The sequence below is a fragment of the Rosa chinensis genome, chromosome 5 (genome assembly GCF_002994745.2).
Source record: "Rosa chinensis cultivar Old Blush chromosome 5, RchiOBHm-V2, whole genome shotgun sequence".
NCBI classification, from domain to species: domain Eukaryota; kingdom Viridiplantae; phylum Streptophyta; class Magnoliopsida; order Rosales; family Rosaceae; genus Rosa; species Rosa chinensis.
In genome coordinates, this window is record NC_037092.1 from 46,580,828 (window position 1) to 46,596,299 (window position 15,472).

The following is a 15,472-nucleotide window of genomic DNA, read 5'->3' on the forward strand; positions in this document are numbered from 1 at the left end:
AATAACAGTGAGTGATGGTTTGTTTTTCTGAAATGTAAGTTTACATTGATTGCTTTAATTAAATATTTTATTTGACATGAAATTATTTATATACAAAACAAGTTTGACATAGACATGTCTCTCCCTTGTGTCGAGAGATATGTAATTATAGCATTTCAGACTGTATTTTGTAATTTTTGTTATAAGTTGAAGAAACATTTTGAGAAATTTTCAATAATCGAGGAAGCAATTGAAAACAAACACGATGATGTCAAGACTCAGGAAGAATGAGAGTTTCTCTATGCTAGTTTTTCTAGTGAAAAGTTTCTGGTACAATATTGTTTATTTTTTTAACTATTTTTCAACATAATTCACTTTTTTGTTATATTAGTTTTTTTTACATTCAGATTCCAACTAACTGTTTGATATTTCATAATAATTTTCAAATTCGTTCAGAGAAGGATGCTATAAATAGGTCAAAGTTGATACATCACCACAAAACTGGGTCAAAGTCACTTATGTCTCACCAAGAGCAATTTGTAAGATATTTATAAATTTTGTTAATAAATTTATAGCTTCAATATATATTTGTAGATGTTAAAAGAATATGTTTGAATGCAATAGGCAGCACAGACAGGAGAGATGCAAGGTGCAATTGGTCGCTTTGAAACAGAGTACAAAAGCACTAAAAAGGTTGGGACTTGGGAGAAAAAGCAAAGTGGGTAAGTAACTTGTTATTGATGCATACGTATGGACAAAAGTTCTATAATGTATATATGTTGACCATGACCATAGGTGAAATTAATATAAATTCCCTAAATAGGATTAAATTGATCAGGTTTTAATTGAGAAATTGCATATCATATCTAACTATATATATTTTATATTGTAGGATGAAATGATTAAGATGCGAACTGAGACAACTCAACCTGATGGAACTCAGACAATGACAGATGATGAGTCAAATCAGGCTACATCAAGGGTTGTGGTTTTGGCTCTAGACCTCCACCATCAAGGGTCTCTCATTCGTCGATAAATGAAATGTCTGAAAAGAACAAAGAGTTGCAAGAACATCTTCAAGAGACTCAACACCTTGTAGGGACTCAACAACAAAAGATTGATGCACAAAATGAGGTGATCCAAAGATTGGAGGAGCAAGCTAAAAAATTTGAGGAGTTCATGACTAACTTTTCCAGGCAACATCCATAAAGTTAGTATCTTTATTAGAGAACTTAAACATGGAGAAATAATTTTTTAGATCATCTTGATTTTGTTATTGGTTTTAGACTATTTTTGTTACTATGTTAGGAAACACTTTGATTGTCACTTTGGTTTTATTATTATGAGATTTATTATTGGTTTGACTATTTCAATTAGTTTTAAATATTGTCATATAATATGATCGAGAACAATCAGTGACAAAACCATATGTATTGTCAACATTTTCCTCGTAATAAGCAATCAATTGTAACAAAAAAGAATTTCCTCGTTATTGGCTATAAAATATATAATGACGAAAATAAATTTCATCGCTATACAATACACAACTTATGATGACAAAAATAAATTTCCTTGTTAAAGATTATAATATGTACGACGATGAAAGTAAATTTTATCGCTATAGGTTATATATAACTTACAACGACAAAAATTAAATTTCCTCGCTATAGAATATAGTAGTATCTATTGAGATAAAAATAAATTTTCTCGCTATAGACTATACAACCTACAACGACAAAAGTAAAATTCCTCGTTATAGACTATACAATCTACAACGACAAAAGATAAATTTTCTTGCTATAAACTATACAACTTACAACGACAAAAGTAAATTTCCTTGCTATAAACCTTATAATCTATATCGACAAATGTAAAGTTCCTCGTCATTGAGTACCTTTGGCGAGAAATACACCATATAACCTACAGGAAATTGTACAATGTGTTAACGTATGACATGCATAAAATTGCCTTAAAAGTGGTAAAATGAGTCCTCAAAATAGTAATATTAGTCCTTCAAGTAGTAACATGAGTCCTTAAAGTAGTAAATTTTCTTAGTTACCACATGAGTCCTCAAAATAGTAATATTAGTTCTCAAAGTGGTAACATGAGTCCTTAAAGTGGCAAATTTTCTTAGTTTACCATATGAGTCCTCAAAATTGTAATATTAGTCCTCAAAGTGGTAACATGAGTCCTTAAATGGGTAAAAATAGTTGATGTATGAGAAATGTTAACATACCATAACTTTACCCATAACCTACATCGACAAATGTAAATTTTCTCGTCATTGAGTACCTTTGGCGAGGAATAGTTTTCCCTTATACAAGATACATATAAGGAAGAAAATAAATTTCCTCGTCAAAGATTGTTTATAGTGATGAAAGACTTCCTTGCCAAAAGATACCTACAACGACGAAAATGTTTTTTTAATTTTTTTATTATTTATAATTTCTAAATTATTTGCATATCATTAGCGAGGAAATAACTTAGGGATGAAATTTATTTTATCGGGAAATATATTTAACGACTATTTTCTGGTCTTCAGAAATTTTTAGTGAGAAAAAAGTATGAGTTTAGGCGAGGCAAAAAATTGTAGCTAAAGAATAACGGTGAGAAAAAAATATTTTCATTGAGAAAAGATATTGGCGAGGAAATAGTATTTTTCTCGCGGAAACTTTTCTTGACCACCCTACCGCGAGGAACTGGTGACCAAAATATTTTCCTCATGAAAACACTATGGCGAGGAAATCTCAATTTTCAGCGACAAATTTGTTCCTCGCAAATTAACATTTTTGTTGTAGTGAGCTTTCACATGAAAATCAAGCTTTTTTCAGCTTCTGGGTTTATGTTTCACAAGACATGAAAATCAAACACCATGACCCCAACAACCAAACATATACAACCGTACAAAAGGATACATTTTTTCATGAAAACAATCCTCGACAACTCCACTAGAGTTCAATCCAGAGGTTCACATTGATTACACGCATTTTTATACGTGTATTATATCTAAAATACTATAATTAAGCTAATCTTCAAGCCAATTAATATGTAATTAATTCATTTTTATTTATTTGTAGGTAATAAGCGGAGTTGCGGAAATCGAGAGAAAATGGTGCGAAATTAGAGCAAATTAGAGTTTCCGACAAAAAGATGAAAAGTCAACACCAAGTCAATCATCATCGATGGCATCAAGGGAGCGGAATCCAATTGCCTCCAAGTTTATGCAGATGTGTGCTTTGAGCTGGGAAAGAAAGAAAAAATAGAAGAGAAGAACGAGAAGAAAAATGAGAAAAGAAAAAGAAATGGTGTTAGTTAATCATTGGTTTGATTAATTAATCAAACCATTTGCTTGATTAGTACAGCCATAGCCCACAACCATCACGTTCAACAATTAAACAATGATTGTTTAATTAGCTTGAGCAAATTAAAATCTGACACGTGGCAGAAAAGAAAGATATTTTCTTCTATCCTTTCCCTCCCAGCCACCACGTGCCATCCCATTCCATTTCACTTCCTCTCTCTTGTGCAACGGACCACATCCATCACCATTAATTCCATCATTCTCTCTCAACGAATGGACCTAATGCATTCTCATTTCCTCTTTCTTTGACCACAGGCCAACACGACTTCATCAAAGGCTTCTCCTCTACTAGATTCAAGATTTGGGTATTTGTGGGAGTTGTAATTCAAGGGTAGTCATACTAGCTTCCTAGCTAATTATATATGACTATCTTTGTTTTCTCCTACACTTCTCTACTCTTTTATCTTCGAATTTTGTAATTTTGATGTTTATGATTATGGGTTGTGAGTAATTTCTTTGTGCCTTAGCCCAAATTTGATGTAATGGATGCTTAATTTAATTTATATATGAAATTTGTTAATCATTGGATGCTTGTGTTTTGTGATAATTGGTTAGAATGCATGCTTAGGAATTGTCAACTCTTGGGTATGTGTTTTAATAATTCTAGATTAAAATTTAGGGGATGACATCCTTAGATTTTAGAGCTAAAACCCCGAATTAATATTCGTGGGAAGTACAAGCATGGTTCACTACATGATTAGCTTGATCACAATTATGGTGAGCTTAGTTGCTTAATTCCTCGAACTCTAGGCCTCTTGGTGTGAATTAGTGACCCTTGAACCGGCTCTAATTCATGTCAATGGAGTTCCTACGACCCTTGAACCGGAGTAGGAATACCATGAAAAGGAATTTCGGCCCTTGAGCCTTGAAAAGCCTTGGGTACGGCTTCTACCATCTTTAATAAATTGCATATAAATTAAATTAGCATCTAGAGCATTGAATTAGGGTTAGGAATCATCCCTAACTACTAATCCTATATTTATTCTCATTTTTTAGTTTTCTTTCCTTTATTTAATTTAGTTGTTAATTAAAGTTTCTATTTAAATTCTTGCACTTTAGTTATTAGAAATTCAAATTACTATTTTCGGTGACAATTTCCATTTCATTGTAAATAGTTATCACTAGGTCTTAGTTTTGATTAGGCTTCGGTGCAAACCAAAGCCGAGCATTGCTAAGGCTTGGTGCCGTAGAGTAGTATTTTTATTTATTTTCTTTTGTTTGCTAAGTGTCTTTATTTCTGATTACCTAAGGATTGTGGGTTAGCCGCTAATCCTCGTGGTCTGATAACTTTGGGCATAATATTTCCCTATCTTGACAATGATACATACGCTTGCATAAATGTGTATCAAGTCACACATTTCTCATAAGACTGCAACTCAAAGAAGCTACACAAAGCTCCACTACAAACCTACTTGGCAAACTTGAAGTTCCAAAGACTTACTCCCTGAGTGCCTAACACTAAGACATTCCTAATGATTATACCAGTACTGAAGAGTATTAGATAGGGATCCGCTGTAGACGGGCCATCACTCGAGTAGTACTGATTATCACCAAGTATGTAACCTTAAAGCTCTAATACCAAACTGTTACGCCCCAATTTTCAAGCACAAATAATAAACAATTTAAACAAACATAAATACTCTAGGCGTGATGTTTCAGACATCAACACTAAATACTTCGGATTTTTTTTCTTTTAAAACAAGTAACAAAGAGGCTCTGAACCTACAATGTCAATAGCGAATCATTCTTCAGAGTCACATATTACATTACACCAAGTTTATATATTAAATTGAAATAACAATTCAATAAGTAAATATACCCACCACACTTACTACACAGCGGAAGACTAACAGGTGTGAAACCACAATTTAGTTCCTACACTTACAATTGCAATAGCAAAGGACCCCTCAGCTTTCACTATGTTCACCTTAACCTGCAGGATATCCCCTACACCATTGGATAGTGCACTGGGTTGAAACAACAAACCCGGTAAGCTTTTGAAAGCTCGTTTGAGTAAACTAAAAAAAACAAACAAGAAGCACATGCTTAAGTCATCTCAACCTAACAAAATCAATATGTAAATATCATGAAAACAAGCATCAAATTCACATCCTTCAATGTCATGCTCACTTAAGTTAACTCATAACTAAAACCCACATGCTTTGACTCTCATCTCAGTATCCAATTTCATAAAAATTCAACTAAACAATTCCAACTCAAGTAAGGTTTTAAAACAGTTTAAAACACAATTACAAATCTACAAAATCATCGTTCATTTGTCTCAACAAATAGTTGTCACCTTAGTGACATTTCAAATCATTTTTAGTCTCAACGACAAACCTAAGAAATCACACTCATTTCCTCTCGACAGGAAGCATTTGTCATCATTGTGACGTTATGAATCATTTCACAGCTCCCTACTAAGCTTGACCATGCCACAACTACACTCACAATTTAAACTTAGTAAAACCAGTAATCCTTGTATAGAAAATTAATTTAGGAGATCACTTAAAAGCACACAATCCAAAATTATAGTAATCCCTGTGTAATGATTAGTTCAAAAGATTATTTTAAAATCAAACAATTCATAAAATAGTAATCCCTGTATAGAATTTAGTTCAAGAGATCACAACAAAGTAAAACTATTAATGTGATGCCCCGATAATTTGTATTTATTTTCCGAGGATTTTCCGGAATCTAATTTATGGTTATTGAACAGTTTCGTGGCTCGTGGATGGAGCAGAAGTGTTCCGGACGAAGTTCTATTCGGAAAGTATGACTTTATAAGTTTGGATTCTCCAAAAACTTCAATCGCGTCGATACGAGCTCGTGGACATGTGAAACGCGGAAATCGGAGTTCGTATGTGAAAGTTATGAGCATTTGAAGTTTTGAGAAAGTTTTATAAATAGGAGTTTCCATTTTCGGAAACTTACTATTTCCATTTTCACATTTACCATTTCCGGAAATCAGAAAACTCTTCGTTCTCTCTCCTCACCCGCGACAGACCCGACCTGGACCCTATGATCCGATCCGGCAGGAACTCGCAGCTCCGGCGACCTCTTTCGGCGAAACTTTCCAGATCTGCCCGTCTCCGTCGTGCGATCCTCCAAGTGGTGTCCTCTAGCAGCGATTCTCCTCCACGGCGGCGCTGCAAGGAGGCGAAGTTTGATGTTTTCTGACCCGGTCCGAAAACATAGCTCCGGCGACGTCGTGGCTTCATGGTTCCAATGGTGAGTTTGTGGGAACCTTCTGGATATGAAAATTCACAAGCATGCTTAGATGAACAGCTTTGATGTTGGGAGTTTTGTGAAATATTGAGTTTTGGCCGGCGGCGTTCTGGTGACTTTCTAGCCATGTAGGGAACTGTTTTTGGTATTATATATGTTCTACTATTTGATATGAGCGTTTCGATATATAATATGCAAATTTTGGAGTTCATATGGATTTGTTAAGATTTTTACGGTTTCATATTGGTCGATTTATTCGATCCGTGAGGATTCGAGCTTCCGATCGACTTGTGGGTTGGACATATCGATCGTGGAAGTATTCTAGAGACTTTGGGAGGTCTCGGATGTGGTTTTGCCTCGATTGGAGCCACTTTGGGGATTTTAGTTCAAAACAGGGTTTCAAACTTAAATCAAATGTGAATCGTTACTAAGTTGGAACCGTATGTGTTAGGTACTTGACGAAGTACTTTGGACGGTTATTTTGTGGATTGGCTGCTTTGTACTATGAAGACGCAGCAGGAGTTTCGAGGTGAGTAATCTCACAAGGTTCATTTACGAACGGAGTTACCATTATTGTTTTGGTGTTATTTATTTAACTGCAAACTATAGTTAGTATTAGTAGGCATTCCTGAGCGAATGACTACGTATATATATATTTATGTGAAATATATATATATATATATATATATATCCTTGTGGATGATTGTGATGAATAATATGCATGATGGTGTTCATATTATTGTTGAATGTGACTTTTCAGGAAACAATATTGTGGAAAAAGATGTTCTATATTGTTTGAAAAGTATTGAGCTTGATGTTACATTTTTGAGTCAAGCGTGACTCATTTTAAATGTATTGGTCTTTGTACCAAAGGTCACAGATGGTGAGCAGAGATTGGGAAAGCCGAAACTAGATGTTTGTAACGTTTCTAGGTCGGGTGTGACCTACTTAATGTTTGACTTTAAGACCAGACAGGGTCTAAAGATCATATGTCACAGATGGTGATAGGTCGTAGATGATGACCTTGATGTTTGATTTTATGACCAGACGGGGTCTGAAGATCATATGTCATAGATGGTGACAGATCGCAGATGGTGACCTTAATGTTGGTTCTAAGACCAGACGGGGTCTGAAAATTACATGTCACAGATGGTGACCAAGGCAGGAAATAGGTAATCACGTTTGTGGCCGGACGAGTGGTTACGATTTCAATAGAGCTATAGTATGTCTGCCATTATAGCTTATGAGGGTAATAGTCGAGGTTACTGGAGACTCATAAGTATGTAGTTTAAAGGAGAGTTCTGAGAGTATTCTTCTTTTATTGTCTAGATGAGACTTGAATAGCTTCTTGATGGTTAAGTTAGCAAATAGAACATTGTTACAGCGGTGATTTATGTTGTCCTTTCGATGGAAAGGTTATGGAGTGTTAGAAGGAATCATGGTTACATGATTTTCTTAAGCTGATGTATGTGAGTTGTTAATTGATGTTCATGAGTTACTCATATGAGCTTTCATAAGCTTACCGGGTTTTGTTGTGTGGAAACCCGGTGCACCATTCTATGGTGTAGGGGTTAATCCTGCAGGTCAGGGTAATCGTGGCTGAAACTGAGGTAGCTTGTTGGCAGCTGAACGGGTAGGAAGAAAATTTTGTTGACTTTGCCATTGTTATGACTTCCGCTATGTAGTAAGCTCTGATGAGCATTTACGTTTTATTTTGTGATAACTATTTAATTCGTAAGTTGTGTAATATGTGACTCTGTGGAGCCGGTCATAGTTGAAATTGTGGGTTCAGGGCATCAATAAGTACTTGCTGTAAAGGGAAGATGTCTCCTTGTATTTTGTATTGATGGCTGAACGATCGCGCATGTATAATTATGGGATTATATATATCGATTTTTATTTGTGTTAAAAATTAGGGGCGTGACAATTAAATACTAGAAATAAACTAAAAATCAATACTCATTCATCTACTGATAACACCAATCACCACATCTTCAATCTCAACATCAATCACTCAACAATAAACCACAACCTTTACACAACAATCACCACACCAATTTCACCATTTTGGCTATTACCACTCAAAATACAATTTCACCATTCTCAAAACAATATAATTGGTCACCTCAAAATATAGTTCCTTTGATTTCAACAATCTCATCAAATTCAATTTCAAAATATTATTTTCACAACTCAAAATCATCGCCAAAATCATACATACTTCTTTCAAGACTCATTAGCAATCTTAGGGCTTGAAACATAAATTATGACTGTAAGACTTGTGTTTGGAGATTGTATATTTCTTCCACATACTTGAGGCTTCTTCGGACTGATCTTAATCAATCAAACCTCCTAATGCCTTCTTTAGGTCACATTTTTAAAAGACCAATGTTGTTGTAGTTGAAGTCGATGACTCAGCAATGGATTGCCATGAACAATCTAACTACATGTTATAACATCAATTGTTTTTCATGCATACTCGAACACAGATTTCACTCACTGACAGCATACAATACGACAACTTATTAGTCTCACTCAACTCTAGATGTGAGCTAGCTTCCAAGCCATTGAAGAATTACAAATCTTCCCACCAACTGCTGGCAACTTGGTCTTTCTTCTATATCATCTATGGTTTATCGGGATTGAGTTAATGAGAATTTTTCTTTAGTTCCGATATATTAATGTGCATGTTGTAAAGTGAAAAATAATATAAATGAGAAACATGCTTAATAGCCCTAATAATAACATTATAGTCCTTACAAAGTGAAGCACCAATACATTTTGTGTACACTACTAGCAAAATTTTAAACACACTGACTCTCACTCTGATAAAAAATCAGTGGGTTTTAACTTGTAGATACAGACATCCATGTGAGATGAATGTCTGGGTCCCACACAAGAAAAATGCTTACACATATACTCACTGAAATCTGTGTGTCTACATTTTCTTACAGATATCTGTATGTACCAAGTATTTTGTCTATACTGATATCTGTGTAAAACATTTATACACAGATATCCGTAAAGAATAGCAAAATTATAATTTTCAAGATGAGTTTTACTTCATAGGGACATCTGATACAATGACTTCCATGTGAATGTGAAATAGCCACTAATATCTGTATGAAGTTTTATACAGCTATCTGTAGCAATTGCCAATTTTCCATAGATATCCATGTGAATATTTGATTAACATATGAATGTGACATGTTTGCATCTCACATAGATATCAGTCTGTATTATTGTTGTTAATACACAGTGATATCAGTGTGTATTGAGGAATGTGAAAAAGGGACTGATATCTGTATAAAGTTTAACACAGTTATCTGTAACAATTGCTACTTTCTCGCAGACGTCCATGTGAGTTTTTGATTATCAGACATGTTTGCATCTCACACAAATATCAGTCTATATTATTATTGTTAATACACAGTGATATCAGTGTGTATTGAGGAATGTGAAAAAGGGACTGATATTTGTATAAAGTTTTACACAGTTATCTGTAACAATTGCTACTTTCTTACAGACGTCCATGTGAGTTTTTGATTGATAGACATGTTTGCATCTCACATAGATATCAGTATGTATTATTATTGTTAATATACACTGATTTCAGTGTCTTTTGGATTAACAAAATCCAAAATAAACAATAGTGATCTTTCTCCCTTATTATTTGTTATTATATATGTGTTTAATAGAATTGTTGGGTTAAGTGTTGGGGTAGCCAACTACTGAAGAAAATAAAAGAACAAGGAGGGGAGTGTGGGATGGAAGAAGATATAGTGAGGCCTATGTTGCAGATCTGACCTTGGGCTAATAGGGATTGCAGATTTGATCTTCTCTCGGGCTAATGGACCGATGCATGCGGTGGTTATATCCAATCCAGCGTTGTGTTGCTCAGATCGGGATTTTGGGTGATTTGTTTATTCTAGATCGAGGAGGCTCATTAGCACAAATTTGTTTTGGAGGATGTGATTGGGAGAGGGGAAGATGAGGAGTTGCTCGAGTTTTAAAACAGTGCGTTTGAGGTCGTTGGGAAGGGGTTGGTGGATAGGAGAGAGGGCTTGTGATGAGAGAGTTTCTTGATGAGTATGCGCCACATGATGAGATTAGGAAGCATGCAATGAGGGAGCTGATTGGGTTGATTCAAGTTGTGCCCAGCAAGGAGTTTCAGCATAGTGAGGTGAGTTAGGTTGGGTTGTGTTAGTTGAAGTGGATTATTCATCTTCTATTAGATGTGCTTGATAGCTTGATTGTTTTTATGTTTATATTTATGTTATTGACTTTCCTAATCCCATTCATTGTTCTTGTCATCATCCTCAGGGGTCCTCATAGGTCATTCTTGAAAGAGAAATTCTTAGATAGGACATGCATGCCACGTGGCGGTACGCCCAACTAATCAGTGCTTATGCATGAGGGTGTTGTGGGTATTTCATTTTAATTAAATATGGGTAGTTTTAGAATACAAAAATAGAGAAGAATGATTGGCTGGCGTACCACGTTGTTGGTACGTTTGCCATACCTAAGATTTTCTCTTCTTGAAGACATTGTTTCTTGATGTGGTTGATGTCCCATTGGTTGTTGTTGGTTCTGTCTATAGTGGGCCTTCATTGTTTGTTCTTTGCTGTTGCAAAAGAAATTGTAGAACTCTTGTTTGATTGAGGAAATAAAGTGGCTGATACTATCACTAGTTTGCAAGGTTTTAAGTGTTCAATCATGTGACACTACTAGAATTATGGCCCCAGACATCGGCCAAAAACCGATGAGAAACAAAAACCCGACCGATGTCTTTGTGGGTGATGAGAAAGATCCGGAAAATGCAGACATCGGTTTTTAGCCGATGTCTAGTATTCGTGTAGACATCGGTTCCTAATTATAAATCGATGTAAATAGGTTTAAATGATAACAAACTTACATGTTTTACTATTGTTAAACCCACATTTTAATGTATTTAATGCTTAAAGAAATATAGATTACACAACATAAGTTTGCGTTTTAACATCGTTATTGATTTAAGAACCGATGACTGATACTATTACAGACATTGGTTCCCATTTTGGAACTGATGTCTGGTACTCAGTAACATATCGTTTTCGACAAAAAATCGATGTCTGTATATTTTAGTAACATCGATTTCCATTTTAGAACTGATGTCTGGTACTCAGTAACATATCGTTTTTGACAAAAAATCGATGTCTGTATATTTCAGTAACATCGATTTTCATTTTGGAACTGATGTATCTGTATTACTAGACATCAGTTTTTATGGTTAAAACTGATTTCAACTTTATATCTAGACATCACATTCTATAAAGAGGATGATGTCCACAAAATATGTAGATGCTGTTATAAATTGCAATTTCAATAGTTGACAAGAGTGATTTGAATATTGGAGTATTATATCTGAAATCATCATCCTTAACAGTTTACAAAATAGGCAAAATCAAACCCCAATTCACCTACTACAAGGCTAGCCTAGCAATTAGTATTCATGTTTGTTCATAATTGCTACAAAAAAGTTAATTAAAAGCTAGCCTAACTCAAAATCAAGAAACTGGTCAGAACCTACAGCAGAGTCTGTAAGTAGTCGGCTACTTCAATGCGGACCTCGTCAAGTTGTTGTTGGGTATGCCATCACCAACCTGCGAAAAAAAACAATTGTCACAGAAGAGGTATAGCAAAACTTACGATTTATATGATCATGTCATGAGAATGAATTAATGAACAACCACCTTGATGCAAAGAGGAGCTCTAAAAGAGCTATTTGATTGCATGCATGGTCATATGGTTTAAACTATTGGCTATTTACCAAAACCACCAGTTAATCCCATTGCTGAAATGTAGAGTATAAAATTGATACAGTGGAGTGAGGCAGCCACTACACTTGGATTTCAATGTTATAACAGCTTTGGCATAGCTAAAAACATATGAAAAAGCAAAATTCACAGAACAAATTGGAGATGGTTACCATTGCAACATGATGCCCTGCAGCTTTAAGACTAGAAATAGCTCCAGATTTTCCCTGTGGAGTCAATGATGACTTGATAAATTCCTTTTCTATTCCAACTGATTTAGCTATAGTTGCAACTGCCTCTTGTCCCCAGAAAACAGGACAGTTCTGATACCCTTCTGCTGAAGTCTTCCAGTCGAAGCAAAAACAAGTCAGCACACCATGCAGAAGAAACGCCAGAAAATCCTTGGTAATTTCAACTTTTCAAATCATCAACTGCCTATTGTATGTAATGAAACCACAGCCACACATGAAAAACGCCATCACAAAAGCACCATAACAATCTTTGTTATGGTTCCATGAACACACAAAACATTGAATGGAAACAAAATGACAGGCGCATTGCTATGGTTGCCATGGTAAAGTTCACTAGAAATACAAATAATAATACATATAAATCATTTTCATGCACTTTGCACCTCAATGCTTCAAATGTGATAGAGATATTACCTAGTTATAGTAAACTCAGCATCTTCCTGCAGGCTGTCGGATATTGCAATACCACCGATGATACCTTCCCCTTCACGTCCAACATATACAATTGTTTTTGAATAATTTGAGGATGTTATGCCTTCTGATGATTGATGCACGGCATGCTCTAGTTTTGAAATGTCAGATTGATCTGTTCTTCTCTGGAAACGTTCATGAACCCATTCCAAAGAACCCACTGCAACCAAAAGGCCATCTACTTCTGCTAATGTTCCAAAACCTGGTTCGGTTAATTGTCTTTTTGTGACTGGGATACTCAACTCCAATGATTTGGCTTTGTTTAAGATAGCATCAGCAATTGGATGTGATGTTGTACTCTCTAGAGCAGCAGCTATTTGAAGAATTTCCGAGTCTTTATACTTGAAAGAAGCAATGCTAGAAACAGTAGGTTTTCCTTCAATGAGGGTTCCTGTCTGAAGGTTGAAGCTTCGAGTGAGATTACAGAGATAACTTCACATATGAGCAAGAGTAAAATGATTCATCTCTTCAGAGCCAGTACAATGTGTATGAGTGAGCATGATTGTGTAAATGCAAATCTACCTTGTCTAAAGCAATATGATCTATATTGGCCAAGCGTTCCAATACATCTGCTCCTCTCACAAGGAGTCCTTGCCTTGCTCCTGCTCATTTTTCAGTGCAAGAAAAGTAATATTAGAACTCTCCAGAAATACCTTAGTGTTATAACTAGAAAGAATATTAAGCATGCTTGAATATACGATTGAACCTCTCAAACACCAAATTAACAATATTAAGTAAGGTTGATAGAAGTATGACAATTATATATCCAATACCCAGCACGAGTTTCTCACAAATATACAAAATCAAAGTGAATATAAATGAAGATGGTAGATGGTGTACCAAGAGAAGTGCCAACTAGGATTGATGTGGGTGTTGCAAGACCCAGTGCACAAGGGCAAGAAACTACCTACAATAGAACACGAATACTTCATGTTTTGACATGTATGCCTTATATGAGATTTCAATACGAGATCTAATTTTATTATACTTTTCCTTTTGTAATAGTTTGACATGTATGCCTTATAATGAAGAACTATTTCTGGTATTTACATCATTACATAAAAATAATTCATCCCTAAATTAAAACTCTTGCGAATAATTAATGTTTAACTATCATAACAAGACTCACCGAGCTTGCAGAAACACCGAATCCAAAACCCAGAAATCGAGCTTGAAGAATCACCACTTGAACCCAGAAATCGAGCTTGAAGAATGAAGAATCACCAAGCTTTGAGGTTGAAGAATCACCGAGCTTGAAGCCTTGAACCCAGAAATCTAACCCAAAATCAAACCCAGAAAACCCTGAAAAGTGTGAACCCAGAAATTCGATTGAGAGTAAAACCCAGAAAGACTGAAAATAGAGTTTACCTGCGAGCTGGAGAGCTAGAGAGCTGGCCGGAGAGAGATTGAGAATCGAGTCAATCAACTAATCGAGAGAGAGCTTGTCAGATAGAGAGAGAGCGACTGGCCGACGGCCGACAGAGCGTGCAAAAAAGAGAGAGAGAGCGACGGAGCGACGGAACCCATAAGAGAGAGCGACGGAGCGTTTTAGAACCCTGGATAAGGGTAAGGTGCTGCTCAGAGGCGGAGGAGGAAGACGAGGAGGTCGGGTGAAAATGAGTTAGGGTTAGGGAATGACTCAAAGTCAATGCAAGTGGTGTGGGAAAAAAAAACTAAGTGTGGGGGGAATGAAATTTTTAGTCCCCGCGTTTCTCAAAATTTTCAACTTAGTCCCTCCGCGTTTTTGTAAATTTTTCGTACGAAACTTTTCTCATCGGTTTCTTTGGTGACTGATGTCCATAATAACAATAGAAATCGGTTTCTTCACGAACTGATGTTAACATGATTTTTAACATCAGGTGCAATCCTGACCGATTTAATAGTGGTGATGTCTAATGACATTATTCTAGTAGTCATGAGAGCAATTTGTGGTCTTTTGCTTTTTAGATTGTGTATGAAACATTGTTAATTTGTGCATTTGCTTTTGATGTAATGAAATTTTGGAGTTTTAATGAAGTTGTGTATTTGTTCTTATGTTAATGTCTTTAGTTTTTATTTTTATGTTAGTGTTTAATAATAAGATTTGATAATACTGGTATCATTATGTGGGTACTGTTATCAATGATATTTTCTCATTTCACACAGATTTTAATTTAGTTTCTCACTTTCTACTTATTTTTTTATTTTTAAATTTATATTATAATTTTATTTGTATAATGTGAGATGTTGATGGGTCTCACTAAAAAACTCACACTTATTTTTATATCAGTGGGGAAAGACCAAACACCATCGATCGCACCAAATAGAACAGACGTAACATCTGTGAGTGTAGAGTAGCCATTGGGTTTCCCACACAGATTTCAGTAGCTATTAGGATTTATACCCAC

The 15,472-nt window shown here is 35.4% G+C and overlaps 1 long non-coding RNA gene across 1 annotated transcript; it reads right to left on the bottom strand.

Annotated features, from left to right (window-relative positions):
- Window positions 1-13,060: 13,060 nt before the first annotated feature.
- LOC112201751 lies at window positions 13,061-14,169 on the bottom strand. Its single transcript, XR_002936886.2, has 3 exons — window positions 13,926-14,169; window positions 13,608-13,687; window positions 13,061-13,480 (listed from the first exon to the last, which is right to left on the bottom strand). It is a non-coding gene; the product is annotated as an uncharacterized LOC112201751 (long non-coding RNA).
- Between the last annotated feature and the right edge of the window lie 1,303 nt (window positions 14,170-15,472).